Source organism: Amblyomma americanum, chromosome 10, assembly GCF_052857255.1.
Source record: "Amblyomma americanum isolate KBUSLIRL-KWMA chromosome 10, ASM5285725v1, whole genome shotgun sequence".
Taxonomy (NCBI): domain Eukaryota; kingdom Metazoa; phylum Arthropoda; class Arachnida; order Ixodida; family Ixodidae; genus Amblyomma; species Amblyomma americanum.
The window spans coordinates 86,118,350-86,141,095 of NC_135506.1; positions in this window are offsets into that span (position 1 = coordinate 86,118,350).

A 22,746-nucleotide genomic window follows, 5' to 3' on the forward strand; every position below is an offset into this window, starting at 1 on the left:
TGTTTATGCCAATACAACATGGCCATCCCCCATGTGAGTATGGGCCATGTTTTTATCTCGATTCAGTCTTCTCGCGTCCTTTTTTTTTTCCCGCGCAAATGCTTCATTGTCATTCTCCACTGTACCTTGGCCAATCCCCCGCGTGGGTATGTGCCATATTTTCTGAGGTGAAGAAGAAGACTGCACGAAAATCCCCTCGCGTGGGTATGTGCCATGTTTTCTGAGGCAAAGAAGAAGAAGAACAAGAAGAGCCTATTTGCTTTGCTTCCTTGTGGTGATAACAACCACAACAACATTACTTGCATAATCGACGTGCCAACAGGCAGCGTAGTGTTCCGGGCACCATCGAGACCACCAAGGTCCGCGGTAAGTGACATCTATACGTGCTGCTTCAGTTCCGCAAACTATTTCGCATCGCGATATGTTGTTCACGGCGTACCTCCTCCATTCTCCTGTAAAAGTCCTTTCGAAAGCACTGTTGTGACGTGAGCTAAACTAGAGTGCTGCGTGGACCCACCTCAGCGCGTTTACAGCTGTGCTCACACTTTCCGATGAATATATGCTCTCGCTGTTTCCGTACCACAGCCGCAGCTTTCCCTGGAGACGCTGGACTACACTTTACCGTACTGCTAAGGTGTCCAAGCATAATGTCGACGGGAATCAAGTCTGCGTCATAATTCATGACAGTGGCTTGTAGTTCATCTTTATTAAACCGTTTCCATGAACATCCGTACCGCGGAGCTGTTGTTGCTTCGTACTCCGCTTTCTGCATCCAGAGGCGCCTCATTATGAAATCTGTGCGACGGAAATAGTTCGTGATGGCAACTGATGAGGTCGCTTGCTCAATCAAACACGTCGGGCGCGCGTACTCTTTTTTTTACCGCCAAGGCATCAGCTCTGTCGCCGAGGCTTTCCTGTAATCGGACACGTCTTTGGCGCCAGTAATGAAATTCTCGGCTATGTAAGCTTGTAAGTAGACGGTTGTCTGAGCAACTGATATCATCGAGCACAGTGAATGTGCAGCTCAATGTATTAAAGGCAACGCCCACTCACTTTTAAACTTCCTTGGTTAAAAAATGGTTAAAAAATGATAGTGAAATGGGGAGCTGTGCTTCATCATCCTCCCCTCCCCCCACCGTTGCAGGAGCAGCCCACAGACGCAGAGAGGTAGAGGATCCACGGTGGAGATAGAGTCAACTGCAACGCTTCTGGTGGCGGGTGGCAAGGTGAGCTGACGCAAGGCACTGTGCTTGCCTTCGGAGGGAGTGCGGTCCAGCAGAGCTGTAGATGCTCCAAGGAAGGAGACCGTGGTACCGCTCAAATCTAAGCAGTGTCATGCTACAACCTATCAAGACGCTTTCGTGTTCTCTTAAAGGCGGGAAATGTAGTCACGTGAAAACTTGAATCCCAACAGTGTACAGCATCGATAGAAAATAAAGAATATGAAAAGCTAAAACAGCTGCCTCTGACGAGTGAACTTGCCCACCGATATTATCCTTAGTTGTGTGTTCGATAGTTTCGTGTGTCGTTACTTGTGCGTGTCACTGCACTGGTGACTTGTAAGGCTTTTAATGTAAACGGGCAAAACACGCCCACATATGTAATGCCATCACGTGGACCAACTTGTCATGCGGTGCGCAGGTGTTTAGATCAGCAATGACTTGGTCAGGTCCGCAGGCCTCCCGATATGCTTCTGAGCCTCGTTAGGATTGTTGACTACACTTGTCAATCTTGGAAGTTTTTTTAAGGAGGGCTCATAGCCTTGTCACTCTGGATTTTGATAGCTGCAGTACACGCTCCGCTGCAGGGCAAAAAGCCAAACTTTATACCGTGAAGTCTTTTCACTAACACTGTGCCTAAACATCTGCTGAGGGTTTTTGGTGTCGACAATATCATCATCTTCAACCTAACTTCGGGCACCTAAGGAAGAAGGCCTCTCTTATGTATCTCCAGTTACCGTTCCTTTGCTATCACTGCGGCTACCTTTCTCCGTAAACTTTCTAATCTCATGCGCCCACCTGAATTTCTGCCGCCACCTGCTACGTTTGCCTTATCTAGAAATTCAGTCCGTTACCCTTAATGACCATTGCTTGAATTTCCTTCGCATTACATGCCCTGCCCAAACCCATTTCTTCTCACTAATGTCGACATATCAAAGTCTTTGTAGCGCATCAAGGCACCGTCTAGTGTGCAGCGTCGTGTCGTGACGCTGCCGTTACCTGGAACGTTCCACGTGATCATGCCATGCTCAGGACGTTTAAGAATAAAGATATGCTCGCAGTTGGGTATTTTTAATTTTTATGTTAGGCAAGTTTGGTATTTTTAGTACGCCGTGAAAGAACACATGGAGCAAAGGCAATCCAGTAGAGGAATGTTTCGCTTACTTGCTTTGCTACAGTTTTTTTTTTAATATCATTTCATGCGTCCGCGTGCATATACTTATGCGATTAGTGAAAGTTGTAGGTTGTGACTTAGGCTATGCTGGCCGGGACAGACACTTTCTCGTCATTTGAAACCATGTGGCGGCGGGGAATACTGTTAGTACATCGACCATCACCTTGTCAGTTCACCCGTTCATCTGGCAGCTCTGACCTCAGTTAAAATGCGAGCAGCCTTTGGAATATCAACGGTAGTTGGCGCGGTCTCGTTACACACCTAGCTCTCATTCATTTGAACTGACGGCGAAGTGAACTGTCGTCAAAAAAGTCATGTAACAGGGATATAAAACACATTGAAATATATCTTCAGTTCTGTCGTTCCTACGGTAATACACACTAAATATTTGGCCTCTGAACTCTTTTAAAATATTTTATACTAGCGTAACAGGTTAAACATAACTTACGAAGGATGAGAGTCAGGCAGACAGATGAAATTTGCGTGGATACGGTGGCCGCAGCTGCCACAGAACAAGGACAAGTGACACCAGTGGGAGAGGCTCTCATCCTGAAGCGGATGTAGATGAACAAGCAGTTACTATGATGACGACGTGAATAACATCTGCATTTAATGTTTTGTAATGGTATTTACCGGAGGCGTGTGCGATTGGTATACGTATACAACTTTGCGCTTTTCTGCGAGGCTCAAATTACTCTTGATGAAAGCCTAGTAGAGCCTTAATAATGGTAATTATTCACATGCCTTTAAGAGAATTTAAATGCGAATTGTAGCCGTTTGTTTTTTTTAAGCAAATGTTGGCGCGGCAATTGCGGGAGTCATAAAAGTATCTGTATAAAACGAATGCTTATAGATTGGATAGTCAAGAATGGAGTTCAGGTGTATGAGAGAAATATAGCAAGTTCTTTAGAGTGAACTGGGTATCTATTTTCTTTGCTTTGAATAGATTGAGCTTGATATTGGTGACTGAATCACTGCTATAATTAAGAATCATATGGTGGTATTGAAAGTATATATTATTGAAAGTATATATTATTGAAAGTATATATATATTGAAAGTATATCTTATATATTGCGTGCAGGAAATTATGAAGCAATATCAATTCAACTCTAAATTAAAAACAGCGATACATACTAAAGGAGCAAAAATTAAAACCTTCTCGTTCACATCTATTTGAAAAAATAGAAGGCAGCATCTGATCACCTGTTCTTAGTACAGTTTTGCAGTCACATAACTCGCGCCTAATTGTATGTAAAGGGGTGGCTGCACCGAAGATGGTACGAGGGACCATATGTTTATTCATATCAGATACCTTAAGAGCCCTCCAGTGAGAGCTTTACATGAGGGATGTGCTTACAACATGGTATTAATAAAACAATGATTCGGTAACTTTTCCAAGATTATCCAGACTTGTATGAAGGATGCCAGTTGTGGGAAGACTGTTACAATCACAAACTGTCTGAATGAAGGGGTGAGGGTTGGTCATTGTACACGGTGAAGGCGTGTGAACGGCTGTGTGGTGAATTATGCAGGCTGAAAAATGATGAGCAGGTTGAACAGGAGAGTAATTAGGAGAAGTGTATTATATTATATGATACAAAGATAGTCTTGCAGTTTGACGGCACTCGTGGAGGTCAGATACGTCTGCTTAATTTATAACGTACGCAACACTAGCAGAGAGCGAGTAATTAGAGTAGATTAATCGAACGGCTCGATTTTATCAAGTTCAGTAAAATTGGTGAGTGCAATTCCAGTTGTCAGGTGCGTACTATAAAACCTCTGGGGGAGCTAGATGTAAATTACGACGAAGGCAGCCGAGAGTTTTGTTAGCGTTCTTAACTACCCGCATTATGTGGTTAGATCAAGGTTCTCAAGAACGCTCAAAAACTAAAGGAACAATATCGGATATCCTTGTTTCCCACACACAGAGAGCAAAGTGCAAGACCAGGCAGCCAGCGAAAGTTGCGCAGACAAAAGCAAACCACCAGACAGCAAGAATGGCTTTTTCAGTTTAGCCGCCAAAAACATTTGCCTGCTCGGAGCTCCGGCCATCGTCCTGCTCGTGTGTGCTTTGCTCGGCCTGGCAGCGTGGTCTCAAGAGAAGGTATTAACACATTGCTTCGAATCACTTTCTAATCGACTGCTAGTGCGGCACTAAGGTGACAAGACAAGACAAGAAATAGAGCGGGCACATGTATTAACAAAAAAGCAACAGACAACAAATATTAACGGGTGCACAAGAAATATTCATGAGAATCGTTTACAAAGGCGGCAGTGAACAAAAATGTTAAAACCACAAAAAAAAACAAATACTTTGTGGCATAATGTAGCTTTCATGTGTTGCTGAGACGAAAAAAATCTGCAATTTATATAGCGCTAAAATTTATAGATTTGCAGTGGAAAGTAAGTAGCTCCTATTAAGAACATCCAATACGCCTACTTTCGTTAATATACAGGGTATCCCAGCTAACTTTCGCTAACCAAACAATTCTAGACAAAAGCATTTTTGAGCAGGAATCAGGTTATGGATGCAGTTTTATCGTATAATGTAAAATTTCAGTATAACAAACAATATATCCGCCGACCACCCGACGGCAGTTTTAAATTTTTTTTCCCATTAGCTTTGTTGCTGTGGTCAAAAGTGTAGCCTATTGGCTTTCTATGGCAGTCCTAACTGATCGATGCGATTTTGAAACGCATTAAAAGAAAGATTTTGTTACACATCAGAAGAATAGACCATTACCTTCAATATTTCTATAATACAACCTTTTTTCGTAAGGTTACGAGACTGAGTCTATTGAAAAAAAAACGTTTAACATTGAAATCATTTGTGCAGCACCCCTTCGAAACACTCTCTTGCAGCCTATATAAAACTTCCAACCCTTCTTTAGGTCTTGGAAACAGTTGTAAAACGCTTATTTTGCAAGGCTGTCAGCTTCTTTGTCGTGGCGTTTTGAATGGCCTCCACGCTCCCTATCTAGCGACCTTTTAGGGCTCTCTTCACACGGGGATACAGGAAAAACATATAAAGCGCACTCAGGACAACGGACAAGGAATTACAAACAACAACGCGCTTGTGTTGTTTGGCCTTCCTTGTCCGTTGTCCTGAGTGCGCTTTATATATTTTTACAAGATGCAATACCAACTAGCTTAAATGTCGATCGTGCTTAAAGAGGTAAAAATCGCATGGGGAGGGGTCAGACGAGTATACCGGATGGCGAAGTACAGTAATGCTGTGCACTGCGAGAAATTTTGTCACGGAATGAGCAGTGTGCTGCCTTGCGTTATCGTGGAAAATGCTCCATTGCCCAGATGTCTAAAAGTCAGGGCGACGGCGTCGCAGTGGATCACGCATGTGTTGGAGCTCGCGGATATAAAACTCCTGATTCACCGTCTGCCCTTGAGGGACGAACTCGTGGTGTATCACGCCTCTCGGATTGAAAACAAAACTATCAGCATGATCTTTGTTTTGGTCTTCTGTCGCCGGACTTTTCTCGACGCCGGAGAGATTGTGGACCACCTTTCGGCACTCTGCATCTTTGTTTGAAGATCGTATTGAAAACACCATGTTTCGTCTTCAGGAATGATGCTGTCGACGAATGCAGCATCCTTCTCTGCCTCGGAGAGCAAATCAGCGCTCACTTTGGCCCGCGTGTCCTTCTGGCCCTGTGTGAGGGAGTGCGGCACAAGTCTGGCATTCAGCTTTCGGTTCTCCAAGCTCTCACGGAAAATTTGGTGGCATGCTCTCTTAGTAATGTTGAGAGCATCTGATAGCATGCGGACTGTAATGGTGCTGTCGACATTGCTTTAGGATTTCCCTGATGCGCGCCATGTTGCTTTCATTCCGTGAGGTGGAAGGGCGCCCCTGCCTTGTGTCGTCTTCCACTGACGTTCTCCCCGAAACGAACCTCTTGTGCCACTTGAAAACTCGCGCCCGCGATAATGTCTCGTTGCCGTAAGCATCTAGAAGGAGCACATACGTCTATGTGGCTATCTTGCCAGCTTTCGCAGAGAATTTTATTTTTACACGCTGTTCGAGGTGGACATTCACTCAAAGTAGAAAACGCAGACGACTGGTGACAACGTATTTTTCTGTATGTAGCGCCATCTAGTGGCTTTCACAGCAACTAACATAAATAGCTCAGGTTAGCCCGAAGAGATGGCGCTATACATGAGCATCAACACTTGTTTTGGGGAACCATTTCTAGAGAAGAAAATAAATCAGTCTCAAAACTTAACGGACAGAGGCTGTAGTACCTTACAATTTTTCAATATTCGAAATTGTTTTCTGACAATGTTAAGCATGAGATAACATGCATATGCTTGATGATTACGCCAATATTTTTCTCCGCAGCTCATTCCAACGAAACCTCCAAGAGGTTTTAACGATAGTGTCGCCTTTGGTGGCTCTGGCGAATCCGGATATTTTTGCGTTTCGGGCAATTCTGGCGATATGGAGTTCTCGCTGCCATCGAACAGCGTTCAAAAGACGACAGGTTCACCGAGGAACTCTCCATCGATAAAGCGTTCAACATTAGCACGCCGGTCAGTAAGGATGAAGCCCCAGATATCAAGCGGCCGGAAAGTTGCCAAAATCAAGGCATCCGTAGCGCAGAACTTAAACCCGTGCACCACAGATGATTGCCGGCTCCAAAGTGATTACCTGAAGCAGACCATAAATTTCGCGATGAACCCTTGCCACGATCTCTACGACTTCGTGTGCGGCAACTACTGGGGTTACCCGGACGGCCCCTACACACAGGTAATTGGAGAGTTTTGATTACTTCTCACGGTAGTGAATCGAGTGCGCAATCTGTTCTTTATTGCGTTTATGACTTGACTCTTTTCAATCTATGCTTTGATTCCTATGCGCTAGTCTCTAGCGGTTTTACTTTGTGACGGCAGTGCTGGCCTAGTAGTCTGAGCATCCGCCTCGCGTGCGGGAGCTGCGGGGTTCGATCCCCAGTGCCGCCGGGTACCCGCCGGTGATACAATGGGTACAAGCTTTCCCCTGTTCTCGTGCTCGGATTATTTAGGGTGAAATTCTTGGAAATTGGATATTTGACCCCACTTTGAGTAGAAGAAAAATACCTTATTCCATGGCGCTCGTTGGCCACAGATGCCCTTGCTCCATGAAAATTCACCATCACGTTTGACTTTGTCGCCTAATTTGGGGTGATTAACTGAATAGGATAACATATGAGCATTGTAAGGATCTAAGCCATTCATACTAAGCATTATTTGCTACCTCAATAATGGTTCCTCTACTAGAGGAGAGTGCGTCAGAAAATTATCAAACCAATCAGTGCTTCATCGAATCGGGCGCCAATGCCTTCTCATTCGACCGATCGCAGGCGTTCCGCTTATAGCGCTATGCTTTAGAACGCGAGGATGGAAACCGTTCTCATTCTATAATTGCGGCGTACTTGAACACTAGGCAAGTTATTCGGGGGCTAAACATCGTTACGAGTAGATGGGGTGCAAAACTCGCTTTGTCTGTAATTATTATTTCGTTATATTCACAGCTGACATTCGCTGGGCACATTAGGTGCCAGTTGCTCTCGCAATAGCAGAAGATGATTCGCCATGCATGTTCAGCCAGCTGCTGCTCGAAAATGGGTGGTTTATTGGGAAGTGTTCCGCTGCCTTTACTTGCTGAATGATGCCCTGTATTCATGCCCCGTTCCCTGTTCGATCACGTTATACGTTGCATTTTCATGGTCTTTCAAGTTTTTTTTTTCACTTTTCTTTCGTGTTCTATGCGGACGTTGGTATATTGGTAAGGAAACGCATACATTAGTTTCACCTTTATTCGCCCAGAAGGAACACGGTTTTGTGCCCTATGGATTGCGAGCTCATCTCGCAACCTCAAACTCGTTGGTTCAATTCCCCGGACCTCCAGAGAATTTCTCTTTTTTTTTGCGGATGACATCGTGGAGGGTATTCTGAACCACTTTTCCTGGACGCCGAAAACGACGCCGGGTTTTGTTGCTAATTGGTAACCCAGGCTTTTTCTTAAAGCCAAAGTAGCATTTGGGAAAAAAAGTATTATACGAAGAGAAACCAGACCCTTCGGAGTCGAGTTTGCTCCTTTTTTTAAAAATAGAGCAAATTACTCATTATCCGTCTTACGGAGGGAGTCGCCCCTAAAGAAGACTCTAAGCTGGCCTCGAAACGAAAATTCTTCCTTCCAGAGACCCTTGGAATGTTATTTGCATTCTAAACTTAAGTTTATAATTTCCCACTTAGATCGAGGCCACTATTCAACCTGCTCTTTGATGTCAGTGACTGTTAGTTCCGTTTATATGTCACAATATTTGAGTTACGTACTTTCAAGTATTCCCAGTGTCACCTTAATATTTTATAATAACTGCATGATTTTTCGCCCTGTTACTAACAGCACATAGAACTACATTCTCCAAAAGGACCTTAATTCCAAGCAATGTTCCACAAATTTGGTTAAAAGTGGCTGAAAATTAGCAACAGATACTTGAGTTGGTTTCTTCGCACTGCAGTGTTCCTTTCTTCCAACAACTATCAGCAAACTATGCGCGTGAAATTGCGTGATGTACAGTGCTTACATCAGGGAGCAAAAGTAAAAGGACCGCAGAACAAATGTATCACAGGCGGCTCCTCACTTTCATGAAATCAGCTAAAATATTAGAAATTTTGGCAACAAATTCGGCCTCGCTTGTTTCATATCCGTGTGGCGTTAATGAGATCTCTGATAAGGGACAGGCAGCAGGGCCGTGCTTGAAACCGCTGCGAACGAACGCTTCCGCGGAGTTGCAGCCTCATCATTTCTAATACTCTGGGCCAATTCGCAGGCTGAGAAAGACATGCGCAACGCCTCGATCTCGGCCCTCCACGCTGAAGCGGTGCCGGCCAGGATGCAGAGCGCCTGGCAGAAAGCCGCCGGACTCTTCCAGGCTTGCTATGGGTTCGTCACTACGTATCGTAATGAGGTCAGTTCGAGAAATAGTGGTGAGAGATTAATTCGGCCATTGTGTCATACAATTCGAAACAAACATTGGCGAGTGGAACTGCCATATCCATTCGAAAAGTTACCGACTTAGGCTCAGACGTAGCCTATTTGCCACGTGTGAATGAGAACTGAAGACAGGCTCGATAATTGGTCCACCCAAAGCGGCCTGTCACGAAGCGGCAAGTCAATTGGCCGCTAGAAGACTCCCACTTGTAGCGGCAGTCTTGAAGACTGCCACTTGACGCTTCTGTTTTCTGCACAGTCTCAAGAAACCCAGGACAGTGTATTCGGTTGTTTTGGTGGAAACTTTCGCGCAGTGTCCGCCACTGACCGCTGTTGATGCTACCACGTTTTCAAGGCCCGCACGTCATCACATCCTTGACAGCGGCGACGCAAGGCTACCCATTCTACGTGAACTGCGACCAGCTGACCCGTTCTGCTGTTAAATTTATTGCTTGAGCTCGTTTGCTTTGCTGCTCACCGTCACTTCATTTGATGCCTTTGTGATAAGTAATCGTTTGATGACTTAGAACGGCTAGATGACAAGTTGCACAAGCATGGTGGTCAACATTTATGATTTCGTCATGACGTTCGTGACCGCTTTCACAGCGTTTAAAGCAGAGTACCTTTGCTTGGATAAACGGTTTCGACACCGTGATGTCTGCTGATTGAAAGATCGCGCTTTCTCCACACTAATATTAAGAATGCTAACCAGCTGTATGTGCCCACTCAATGTGAACGTTTACCGTGAATGTTTTATCAATGGCCGGATTAACCAATTCCAAGCGTCAATGGACTGCCTTCTCGGGCTTACGACAAAGCTGACACCATCATTTCTTCAGCCCCGAAAAGGAAAAAAACGTCTTAGCACAATCTGTGCGTGAAAACTGCTCGCGGCTTGGTGCCTACATGGTCAGTTCCTTTCCCTGGATGCCCTTTCACGTATCTGGACCATCTTCTATTGTAAGAATGTTCTTAAGAGAAGCTATTGTTCACGTGTTTCTATTTATTATACTTATTGACATTGTCAGCGTATTTAAAGGCAGGAGTTGGCATGCGCCGCCAAAGCCAAAGTTCGCAGCGCTGCCAGATTTACCTTAATATCACCAAAAGTAGCAGCGATGCTTGGACGACGAGAAGAAACATTTAATTCTCCATTTGTAGGCAGCGGTCCTTCGCGTTTCTCATTCAGTTCTTAAAATCAAACATCAGTTTGCAACAAATTTTAGCATGCCGGGACCGTTCGCAGCTTGAAGAACTGAAGTCTTTCATGGTTTCGCTCAACCTTGACCTGCTGAACTTGTGGGCTCCACGGACGGTCGACCCCGCAGACATAATGGTCCGCCTGGCGCCGGACATTGGCGCTCCTGCAGTCTTCGATTTGAAGATATTTGATGACACATTCATAGACAAGAAGCGGCTTATACAGGTGGGTGCTGCTTCGTGTTCGGCGTTCAGGGCGATACAAGCCTTTTGCGAGCCAGTCTGGAATGTGGAGCATCAAGAAAACATATGCAGCTAAGCGCTCACTCTCTTTTGAGAGCTTCTTGTATCCTATGCAAGAGCAATGCGAGGTGGACGTTGTGGATTCAGAAATTGTTTACTGCATTAATGAATTTATATACGCACAGACAATTTATGTTATCACAGCGCATTTTTACGGCGCCTCATCACCACACGATCGCAAACAGTGGAAATGGTTAACGCAATGATTTTAATCTTAACTTAAGCAGAGAAGCCTGGAAGTAAGTATATTCTGCAGTCAAATACTACCTATACTGAAGGTACAGGCTTCGCCAGAAATCGGAGAGCAGTACGCATATCTTAGCCCTCTTCAAAGACATGGAGTTTTTTCTTCATTCAAACTTAGATTAATTAGTGTTTGCAGTAATTCGTTCCCACGAGGTAAGAGAAATCAAAGGAGGGCGAAAAACAAATTTAAGCATCCCAGACTAGGTTCGTACGCCCCTAAGGCCTGCTCTGTAGTGGCGGCCCACCTGCCCACCAGGTTGTGGGCAACCTGCTAGGTGTGAACACCCGTCAGGCCCTGAACTGGGTGAAGGGCACACCTGCGTGAGGCCTTCAATGTAAATGCCTCTAGGTTAAAGGCCTTTACTTCAAAGGCCTTTAGTGTGAAGCCTTCATGATAAATGGCTTCCGGGTAAAGACGTTTACGCCAAAGGCCTTCATGATAAAGGCCTATAGGCCAAATGCCATAAGCGAGTAAGGACCCTAAGTGCTCACCGTAACTAATGCTACTGCACGATATTCCCAGCTTAGCCACGCTAACATCATCTGCTGATATTTATTTCAGCGCAGTGGTCAGTTTACGCTGACTTTTCTTAGGTTGTACAATGTATTTTTGTGAACCTGTCCCCAAATTAAATGGCAGGTATAGACTACTTTAACCATGATATTAACGTGAGCAAAGTTATTTCACATCGAACGTGCGCGTCACGCTCCGCATGGGGTGCTGAAGACACCTGAGAATGAAACTAACTCGTGTCCAGAAGCAGAGAGAGAGAGAATGATGAACGGAAAGGCAGGGAGGTTAACTTGGCGACAGCCAGTAGAGTACCCTGCACGTGGAAAGGGGGACAATGTCTGCGTTAACTTAATCCCCATAGCATTTCAGTTTGCTTAACCGTTGCCTTGTCGCCAAACCGAGAGGTTGTCTGATATTTTAACACCTGGGCGCTATTTGATAGGAGTTCCGAATTAAAGGGTGTTGTTTGATAGTCAAACTTATAGCAGTTCAAATAAAGAGCGGAAACAAACTGGGCGCTAGGGTAGTCTTCTTTTGCTGTCATCATCTTGTTTGCACCCTTTCATAGAGAATAGGCAAGTGATATCTAGTGGAGAGGAATCTTTATTCTACCGGACCTAAATATTCATGCAAGAATAGGCACATCCGCGCTTTGTTTCCGTCACAAGAAATTCATTCCCGTGTCCAGTCAGTAAAGATGTGTTTTCTGCAGTACACAACATTCCTTGTGTTGCTAGGATAACGATGGCAGAAAACCTAGAACAACTCTCTGGTATTCTTTATCGTTGTAGAGCTCCGAATTACGGAACGGAACATAGATTGATGACCACCTGATTCATGGCAAATGTGGTCAAGTGTAAAACCTGTGAATACCAAGGAGTAATAGTTTCCTTGATTCAATTTATGTCCAACGTTCTTCGACAAATATTTTTAATATTGGGAAAATCCAAGGCACTGACATAGAAATATTCAAGGTAATTGTTCATTCTTCCGATATGTAGCAAAATTTTTGTTTTATACTGTTTCCAAGCCTTCCATCGATCAGTCGAGACTAGCATAAAAACCAATGAGGGACGCTTTCTACGATGGCAAAAACGTTAACAGCAAGAAATGAAAGCCTGCCGACGGGAACCCTGCGTATATAATGATAGTTATCTTACAATATATGACAAAATCTTACAATATATGACAAAAATTTCCCGTTAAAAACTGCGTTTGCCCATTATTGTGGGGTATGGCACTTTAGAAGCTTCGCCGAAATATACGCGATTTCGTTCTATGAGTTGATCGCTCTGTGTGCAGTTCAAGGTCAGCGACTCTCAAGCAGCATGGCACGCGAAACGAGCCGAACTGAAGCACAGATCATCAAACAAGATCGAGGAGTATATACACGACCGGCTGCTGCTGTACCGTGACTTCGAACTTCGAACCTGACAGGGATAGGAGCTTGATGGATACAATATACCGTTTCGACGAAACTCGTGAGTGTATTTCATTTTCCTGCCCTCCTTTAACCCCGATTTCCAACCTGCCACACGCGTGAGAGCTTTCACTCGTGTGACGCGAAATGCATCCGGGATTGGAAAGTATGACACTGCACTGTTGTTTTCTTTGCCAAAAAGGAATGAATTTTTGCAAGCTTCTTCTAGTATGCTAATCTCTGTCACGCTAGAAAATGTGTATTTAATTTATCCGTAGTAACACAATCTGAACTTTGTACAGACACTGGGGTGCCTTTAGTTTCTATGCAGCCTTTGGCATTCGCCCTTCAAAAAACGTTTTACAGTGCATAGGCTGTCTATAAAGTTTCTATAGACAAATCTTATAAACTAGTATATACACAGAACGTAGATTTATGGCCATACACTTTTAATAGTCTGTCTCTGCAGTCTATTGACAAATATCTATTGAATGTCACCGGTATTGATAGACACCGGTCAACAGACAGTCTATAGACGATCTATAGACTTATAGCCATACACTTCCTATAGACTTCTGACTATAGACAATCTACAGACAAAAGTATACTCTTCCAGTATACATAGGTCTATAGACTGTCTATAGACATTCCATAGGTATATGCCCTTGTAATGCTGTAGACCTCTCTCCAGAGCTCTGTTTACTACACCTTCACTACACCATTGTCTACAGACAATCCACAACCGTCCAAAAAGGTCATCATGTGGTCTTTACAAATGACATGACGATCAATATACTTACAAATTTAATTTATTTTCAAGCTATCTATGTTGGGAATATGCAATACATGCACCATAAGAAAAGGAGTGTATAGATTTTCAGATAAAAAGAAATTTTGATTGTTATAGACTGGTCTTTAGACTTTAGACTATCTATAATCAATGGATAGCCTATAGGCTATTTGTATACTATAAGGCTTTCATAGGCTTTGATATATAGATAGTTAGACCGTCTATAGACGAAAGGATAGCTGTTTGAGACTTAGGCTATATAGTTATACAAACTGTCTATAGCCAAGAAGAAATTAGGGTTGTTATATACTTATCCTACAGATAGTCTATAGACGAAAGAAAATTAAGGCGGTTATAAAATTTAGTCTATGAAAACCTGCAGACGTCTCAAGGCGATAAAAAATTAAGAGTGCTATAGACTTATACCATCTATAGGCAAAAGGAAATTAAGGCGGTTATATTATTTAGTGTATTGATAGTCTATAGACAGTATATACAAAAGCAAAAGTTTAAAGGATTGATCTGGAGTCTATAGAAAGTGTATATAAAGTATTAAGTGCATTTTTTATGGGCGCACATGAAATTCCTTATGGGCGTAAAGGCGGTGGCTCATCACCAGTTTTCAAAAAGAGGTTCTTTAATTAACAAGGCGTTTTCGTGCCTACGTTATAGACAACGACGGCGAACATCGGAAAACATTCGCTGCATTGATCATCCTGTATTTCTGTGCTAAGTGTCTCTAAAGAATGCCTTGCCAACTACCTCAAAGCTTCACATTGCTAAGATTAGAAAAGAGCCCAGGTATATTGACCAACAAGCCAGCGAATTGAAATCCAATTCTTCAATTTATCTGAAGCCCCTTGTGGTCATCACAGATTTATGGCCCTTCAACAGTAATAGCCACGCCACTTTTTAGACTTCTTAGAAAGCGATCCTCATCTGCGACGATGCCTTGCAGTTCTGGCTCTTCACACAGGCCAAACCTAAGCTGCACGTCTCAGGATCGCGCGCAGCCACGCCACAGGCGTGCGTCACGTGCTCTCTCCCCACCTGACAGCGTGCGTCAGCTCCTTTAAGCAGATTAACCTGTGTGGCTGGGTCTTGACTTTTAGCAGCAGTAAAACGACAGGAGCCGGACGAGTTCTACAGCTTCCAGGCAGTGGATCGTGTGCAGGTTCATATGCTCCTGTGTGGAGTTGTCCCCGTCGTAAGCAGCGTAGCGTCACTGGTGTTCGAGCTAAGCCCCGGATGACACAGCGTTTGCAGTAAATACACGCTTTTTGCGTCATTCGGTAGCTGCATACCGCAGATGGAAGTTTTTGGCTGCTTTCTCCTCGCCATAGTAGCGCCATGTGCTGTCCGGGTGAGACCATGTCTGAAGAGGTGAAACAATCGCGCCTCTTTCCGAGCGCGTGAGCAAGCGGCCGACGATGGCGAATGGAGAAAACCCTTTGGAAACACATTATTTTTGAATAATTGCTTCTATCCGACTACTTGTAGTTCAAGTGCGCTCGTCCTGTCTTGCCTCTTATATGGATATCCATTATAAGCAACTCATATGGCTGTAGTCGGTCATTTGTCTATGGATAATGAACATTGGTAAGACAGCAACTGACCAATCAATCATTCCCGAAAGTGACGAATTTCTTTGAAAAAAAAATCTGAACCCTAATAATGGGAACTCGCAGGAACTCCATCATCGTTTCAGTGCAGTAATTTATACACTGCAATGAAGAATCTAAATTTAGTGGTCTGCTGTTTCCAGAGGGCCATTTATCTGTTCCAGCATTCTCCGATCTGGCGGAAGGGCGCCCTGCAGTGGGGAGACGCACCAGTTATTGGTGCCACATTTTATGTTCTTCCTCATTCGCGCTCAACTAAATACACTTCGAAGCCTCAACTCCATCCTGGTCATATCCAGGTTGCTGCCATTTGTGGCCATCAAGTGATTCTCAAAAAAGAAAAAAAATGAGTAGTTCTGATTATATCGTTCGATTAACTGTCGACAACCCCGCGGATATTGCATTTTCAGTGAACACCCAGAGCAATTGAAACAGACAGCCGTCACTTTCTGAGGTAGGGTTTTTAGTTCACGACAAAATAGTGACAGCAGTTACGTTGAATTTCTACCGCGAAAGGTGTGGAAAAGTTTTTCGCGTGCGTTCTTGTTCTGGAAAGCAACATTTATTCCCAAATTTGACAGTATCGGTGATTATCTTGCTTATTTTTCAGTTACCTCAACCCTGACCAGGCACGTAAAGTCGTACACCGAGTTCACCATTCGAGCCATTCAGAACATGGGAGAACGTATGGCTCCATTGGTAACGCCAGGTGAGTGTTCGTTTCTCTACGAGAGGGCAAACCTGCGCTCTAAAGTCAGTGCTAATGCCATGCACGATAAAGAGGGTGCGCGTGCGCACAAGCCAAAGTCGGGAACCGCCCACGTTCGGAGGACTAAAAGTACGTGCCCGTTGACTGACGCAAGTTGCTTCTCACATGCGTTGATACTGCATGTGATGCTCACTTCCTAGCCTATGAGTGCACAGATATGCAATTCAAGGAAAGGTTCACTCTGGAAACAACGCTCAGTTGCACCGCACCACGAAGGCTGCCAGTGGTACCATAATATCAAGACTACACGGTTATTTTTGCGCCATTCTAGCCAATATAGACGCCTAAAAAGGGGAAAGTCCTAAAATGGCAAAAACAGATTGGAAGGGTGTAGCACCGATTAGTTTATGAACATTTTTGTTTGCCAGTTTTTGTCTAGTCTAGTGTCCAAGACGCGTGATGGTGATAGTTAAGCAACCATCCAAGAAACGTCTCTATTTTATTTCAGCTTTTTTTAGGGGTATTCTATGATGAGTCGTTACAAAAGACCAGTCATTCCTGAAAGTGATGAATTTCCCTTGAAAAAAAATGTTGGAACTCGCAATGGGAACTCGCAGGAACTTCATCATCGTCAGACCTCTCCTGTTTCAATAAAGTTGTTCGCCTCCTCCTCTCCCAATGTTGTTGGTAATGTGCAGATAGTAACCTGATTTCAGGCAAGCTGACACCACTTGCGTAAGAACATTGCCGCGAAGCTTGCTACTGTTTGTTCGCACTCAAATCCGCGAACACTCTAATTTTTTTTTTAGGCGAAATGAGACTAGGTTTGTCTCGGATGAGCACAGCCGCTCTCAAATGCTTCCGCATTGTTCCAGACTGTTGCTGTCGCTTTTGCTGTCTTATCTCCAAGGTTGCTTGCCCGCTTTAAAATGAGCAGGGCTGAAAGCAGCAGTCATTCGGACCCTCGGCGACGGCCCAACATGCTTATCGCTATCGCCGCCTCCGAGGCATTCAACTCTTTGAAGGCGCAGGTCAGCCCCAGTAAAGAATTTATTTTGGGAGCCCTTTTCGCTGCCTTCCTTAGTGCCGGACTGCCGACACAGCTATGTGAGAGTATAAAGGACGAAAAAATTCAGCACCGTGGTTCTAAAGCAGTTGTGTTGCATTAGTGAAATTACCTTGATGTGGAGTTCAGGTAAGCCTCGTGCGGAGTGCATCGCCCTTTTATTAGAACGCATGACACCTAAGAATGCTGCATGAGCGAAGGAGTAAATACCACCATCAACTGATGTATGTAAATCACCTTTCTCTATTCACCCTCGCTTTCGCATATATGACAGATAGCCATCCTTTTCTAAATATATGTCCTTTCAATGGAAAAAAAATGGCATTGGCTGAACATCGCTAACCTTGGAATTCAGCGCAAAGCAAGCACGCTTGCTAAGCGTCTGAGACTCATCCATGGCAGCCCCGCTACACGCTCGCTACACCCGTTCTACATATTCCCACAAGACCGCATGGCTATGATGTAGTATCACAGGGTCTTAAGACACCCCCATCGGAAGCCATCACGTGGTTCACATCACCACATAGGATGTTTTTAAAGTGAAAGGTAAACGCAAAGCTCACCCAATGTTAAAGGTCAAAGGTTAACTAAAGATCATTGGCCAAGGTCAGGTGTTCGCACCATTACTGTGCCACATATGGTCATATGGTCATACACGGCAAACGTGATTGGGCTGAAGGTCGTTCGAGGTCATTCTCCGGCCTACGCGAGGACTGCTTTACCTAATGTAATGAAGCTGGTCGCTTCAATAAATTCAGCAAGTACGCAAATATTATCATGCTCGCCCTGTTTTCCTCGCGCCAGCCTGAACGTGCTGTTGTTAGGGGTGAGAAATTCACCGCCATAGCGGCTTTTGTTTCCTGAAAGAACGCAGTAGAATAACGACTTCCTGACAGGAGCTTGGAGCGACAAGCTGAGGGTCAACATTGACCCTGCTTACAATAATCTGCTGTCGCTATTCTCCTTGCGATCGCACTTGGTGTCCAGCTGTTGTTTCTTCGCTATTTCGCAAAGTTAACGGCTTCCAAAATATATGGCTTCGCGTTCGCAGTTGCTCGGTCCATCCAACATTATGTATTCAAGCGCTTGCTTAGCCCACTCCAAAAGGCAATGACGAGAAGAACGGAAAGACACACAAGTTGGTGTTGTTTGAAAAGCACATCGCGAAAGGAACGCCCGCGCCACACAGATCAAAATTAACTCTTGTACTGCCTCTTTTGCATGTGTCGTCCAAGCTATTCACCCTCTATGATGAAAAGGCATTTTGCGAAACACTGCGAGAACTTCCATGTTGGCTTTTGCAGGCCAGTGGACCAACTTATTGGCCAAGTACACCAACGACGTGTACAATCGAGGCGACATGATCCAGCTCCAGACGCAGCTGCTTGAAGGACTAACGGAGCTGCTGCAGGTGCCCTATTGGGGAAGAGGTTTCCGCACCATGTTGGCTTGGGGCCTATTCGATTCCCTGGTCGATTACGCAATGCCACTGCAACTAGTCGGCAGAAAGGACAAACAAGTGGCCTGCTACGACCTCATTCTACAGGTTTTGGAGATGCCAGTGACCAGCCGGTACTTGACATCCAGTGAGTCTTCACGGTGATTACTAGAAGGCAGCGAAGCCCCTGTGGTCCGCGCTCGCGAAATAAAAGGGTTGTAGAGAACTCTTATACAGCAGAAAATGCCAAGCGCCTGAGTTCTGTTTGGTGACGAAATAGCGTAACAAAAAAAGCGTCCTTACATGTCTTGAACGCGAATATATTTTAGTTCCCTTGGATTTAGGTCTTCAGATAGTATTTCCCATCATTTGCTAACCTCTGGAACATAATCTCCCAAGTAATGTGGTCAATAAGGCTCTAAACGGCGTATATTTCGTTCGGTCACGAAATGCCATTCTGTACAAATTTTTTTTTTACTATTTCTCTTTTTACTGGCAGAATTTAAAGATTCCACAGAAATAAACGCCTACACGCCCAGCTGAATAATTAGGCAATTTCTTCCTGGCGCCATGAGTCGACTTCGTTGCTCAAGTCAACATTGTGAATCTCGTGGCACCGATTCTACTTCTCTTAGGTTATTCCTGTAATAATACGCAGTCGAAAAAAGGACCAAATCATGCCAAAATGCGAAAAAAATTTTTAGTAATTTTGTCATAACGCTTCTACTATCGTAAAAAACGTTCCCTATAGGTTTCCTATGGCAGATTTAACTACTCGATGCGAGCGATGCAAACACTTTAAAAGGAAGAACTTGCTACGCATCGATAGAAGAGACCATTACTTTCAATATTTACATAACAGTACCTTAAACATCGCAATATTTAAACTTTTTCTCCGTGGAAACTGGACTTCTACCAAGGTGTCACAAAATGCGGGCCCCACACTTCTCGGCAAAGGAAACGTGTTATTTCACTCACATACTTTGATATGTTCCGAATAAAGATGGGAACAGGCTAGTGGTATCAGGGCGTTTTTCAGTTCTGAGCTACAGTCGGGGACAAAAATCTCTGAACCACGTGATCTGCAAACGAAGCTGATAGCTCTACTATAAGCTGCCGGCTGGAGTCCAGACTTGTGGAGATGAAAGAAGAAGAATTTGACTTTGACCGTCACAAGTGTGGTCTACTACTGGCGGCTAATAAAATGACTATCAACATCGTTTGCGGATCACGCGGTCCAGAGAATTTTGTCCCCAACTGTATACTGTGGTGGAGCCTTTTCATCTTGCTGCGCTCAAGAGCATCAGGTGCTCTTTCCTGCGTTCGCGGCATGATTCAGGATGCAGTTTATTTGCGCTTTCATGCAACCTTGAGAAATAATAGTTTCGCATAAGAATTTTTCCGTCGCCAACTGTTCAGCCATCATGCTGGATGCCGCTGTTGATGCATCTGTTCACTGGTGCGTCATGCAGAAGTCAACGCGGATACGCTGAGGAAAGGAAAGGACATGTTTTCCAAACTACAAGATGCATTCGAAGCGACTCTGCGCGGATCCAGCTGGCTGAAAGGAATTCGGCTCGACTTTGTATTACGAAGACTGCACATGATGAAGGTTCTCGTCGGCGGTCCTGGTCCAAGGCTCGACGACTGGTTCGTCAACAATCACTACGGTCAGTAGCACGCGATGTAGTTTGATGATACTGTGCGTGAAAGTGTGGGTAATATGTACCCGCGGATGGAGTGCCATATTTAAATTTAATGAAGAAGAAAGAAGGTGCGTAGCCACGTTCTTAAGAAGATAATGAAATTCAACCCGCCCTTAGAAAAATGGTGTATAGGCATTTTATAGACATGTTATAGACTAATCGCTTGCTATAAATATTTCTTTTTTCATGCATAGTCTTTAAACTGTCTATACATAAGTCAACCAAAAGTGTATGGCCATAACTCTATAGATTGTCTACAGACTGTCGATGGGATTTTTATTGCCTATAGACTGTTCTGAAGGGTTTTTTCTATACAGTGTCTATAGACAGTCTATAGATTGTCTAAAAAATTTTTGTGAGGTCGGCTTCGTTTAACGCTAGAATCTTATCCAGTCAGGCTAGTCTAGCAGCGCTGTTCGAAGAACTAGCGGGCATTAAATGGGACGCCAGTTGATGAGGTTAGGACGGACAGATTAGGCGTCCATGCCGCTAAAGAGCGGGCATGTAATATACTATCATTATATTCTGTCGATAATGCGCGCCAATGACATTATATCTCAGCCTAATCTCCCCAGCATCCACAACTCGGCTCCGGTTAATCCATCCGCGATATCTGTGACATTGGACTTCGAATCCACCAAACAGGCTCTTTTTGACGCCGGTATAGAGAGCGAAGGTCTGGCCTCTGCCTTGACTGTTAAACCCCTCTCCATCACGGATCTCACGGACTTATATAAAGCTTTTGATGTGCGTATCAAGAAATCAAAGTCTCAACATCAGACTGAGGTACACACAAGCCAAAGTTCAAATAAGAGTTAGCCGCCGTAAGGCACGTTATGGCGAACACCAGCGGCTCTACGCCCTTGGACCTAAGGTCCTTGGGGACCATCTTTTACTTGACGGTACCAAAAGTAGTTGCTCCATGAAAGACTAGCACTCTCTCTACGATGGTATCTTTGGCAGCTCATCTGCCCTTGTCTCCATCCCTCTCACAACCGACAAAAAACTTGAGGTTGATGAGGATTTGATTTCGGTGGGCGATGTGGGCCAGGTCCTCCGCAACATGTCTAAACATTCCGCACCTGGTCCCGATGGTATTTCCTTCAAAGAAATCACTAAAATTCCTCCAGCGATACTAACTGCCGTACTTAACAACTGGTTTGCTTTTGGGGCTCTCCCTCAGGAAATGAAGGAGAGCCGAACGGTTTTCATCCCGAAATGCTCAAAACCTAAGGGTCCCTCTGACTTTAGGCCGATTTCTGTCTCCCCTATTTTATATCGATTGTTTTCTAAACTGCTTTTGTCTCGTTTACAAGTTTCTAATGTATCCAACTCTTTCCAGTCTGGTTTAGCGGACGACCGGTCCACCTCATCCAATCTGATCCTTCTCTAAGCCATCATGCAATTTTTGAAGTCGAAACACAGGCCTTTTTTCGCTGTCTCTCGATTTGAAGAAGGCCTTCGATTCCGTCTCGCACCACGCTATTTTTTCTGCATTCGAGGCACATAAGGTGCTCTTGAAAATTCATCTTCCCTGCTAGAAATGTATACTAATTGTTGCACGAAGTTTTGTTGCTCCGGCACCATGGATGATGTAAAAGTGCCTCTTAGAAGAGGTATAAAGCAAGGGGATCCGTTTTCCCCTTTCCTTTTTAATCTGGTTTTAAATCCGTTGTTGGACAAGCTTAACTCTTCAGGTGCAGGTGTTCATCTCACCAATTCATCTCTTTCTGCTTTAGCCTTCGCTTACGATCTCCTCCTCATCTTCGATACTTATGAGGGCTTAAAAACCCTCATCGACAGCACTTCAGATTAATTAGGCAATGTTAATCTAGAAATAAACCCATCAAAAACTCAGTATTTCGGCTGGCGTCCGGACCACCAGTCCAAGTGGTTTAAGCATGCCTTCTTTCTCTGAAAGTACATAATGTTCCAATTCATAATAAGCAAGCAAACGAGCCAATCAAGTATCTTGGCCTTTGCCTGTTTGTAAATAAACCTCCCAAAGTAGTTTCAGAGAAAGCTGCTGCGCTGCATGAGCTGGTGGCCCGGGCTGCGCTGAAGTCTTTCCAAAATCTTCACTGTTGGCGGCAGCTAGTCCTGCCGGCTTTCTTATACGGTTGTTCCAACAGTCTCCTGGTCCAAGCGGAGGCTTGACCGTATGGTTAGATTAACGGTAAAAAAAGTTCGCCATCTTCCATCTGGTTTTCCCAACTCCCACATTTGGATGCCATCCAAGTGTGGGGGTTTGGGGTTCCTGCACCTCGAACGGGTGGCGCAAGTTGGGCATTTTAAGTTTTTAACCCGACTGCTCCGACTTAACGAACCCTTCATCTTTGAACGTTTTGA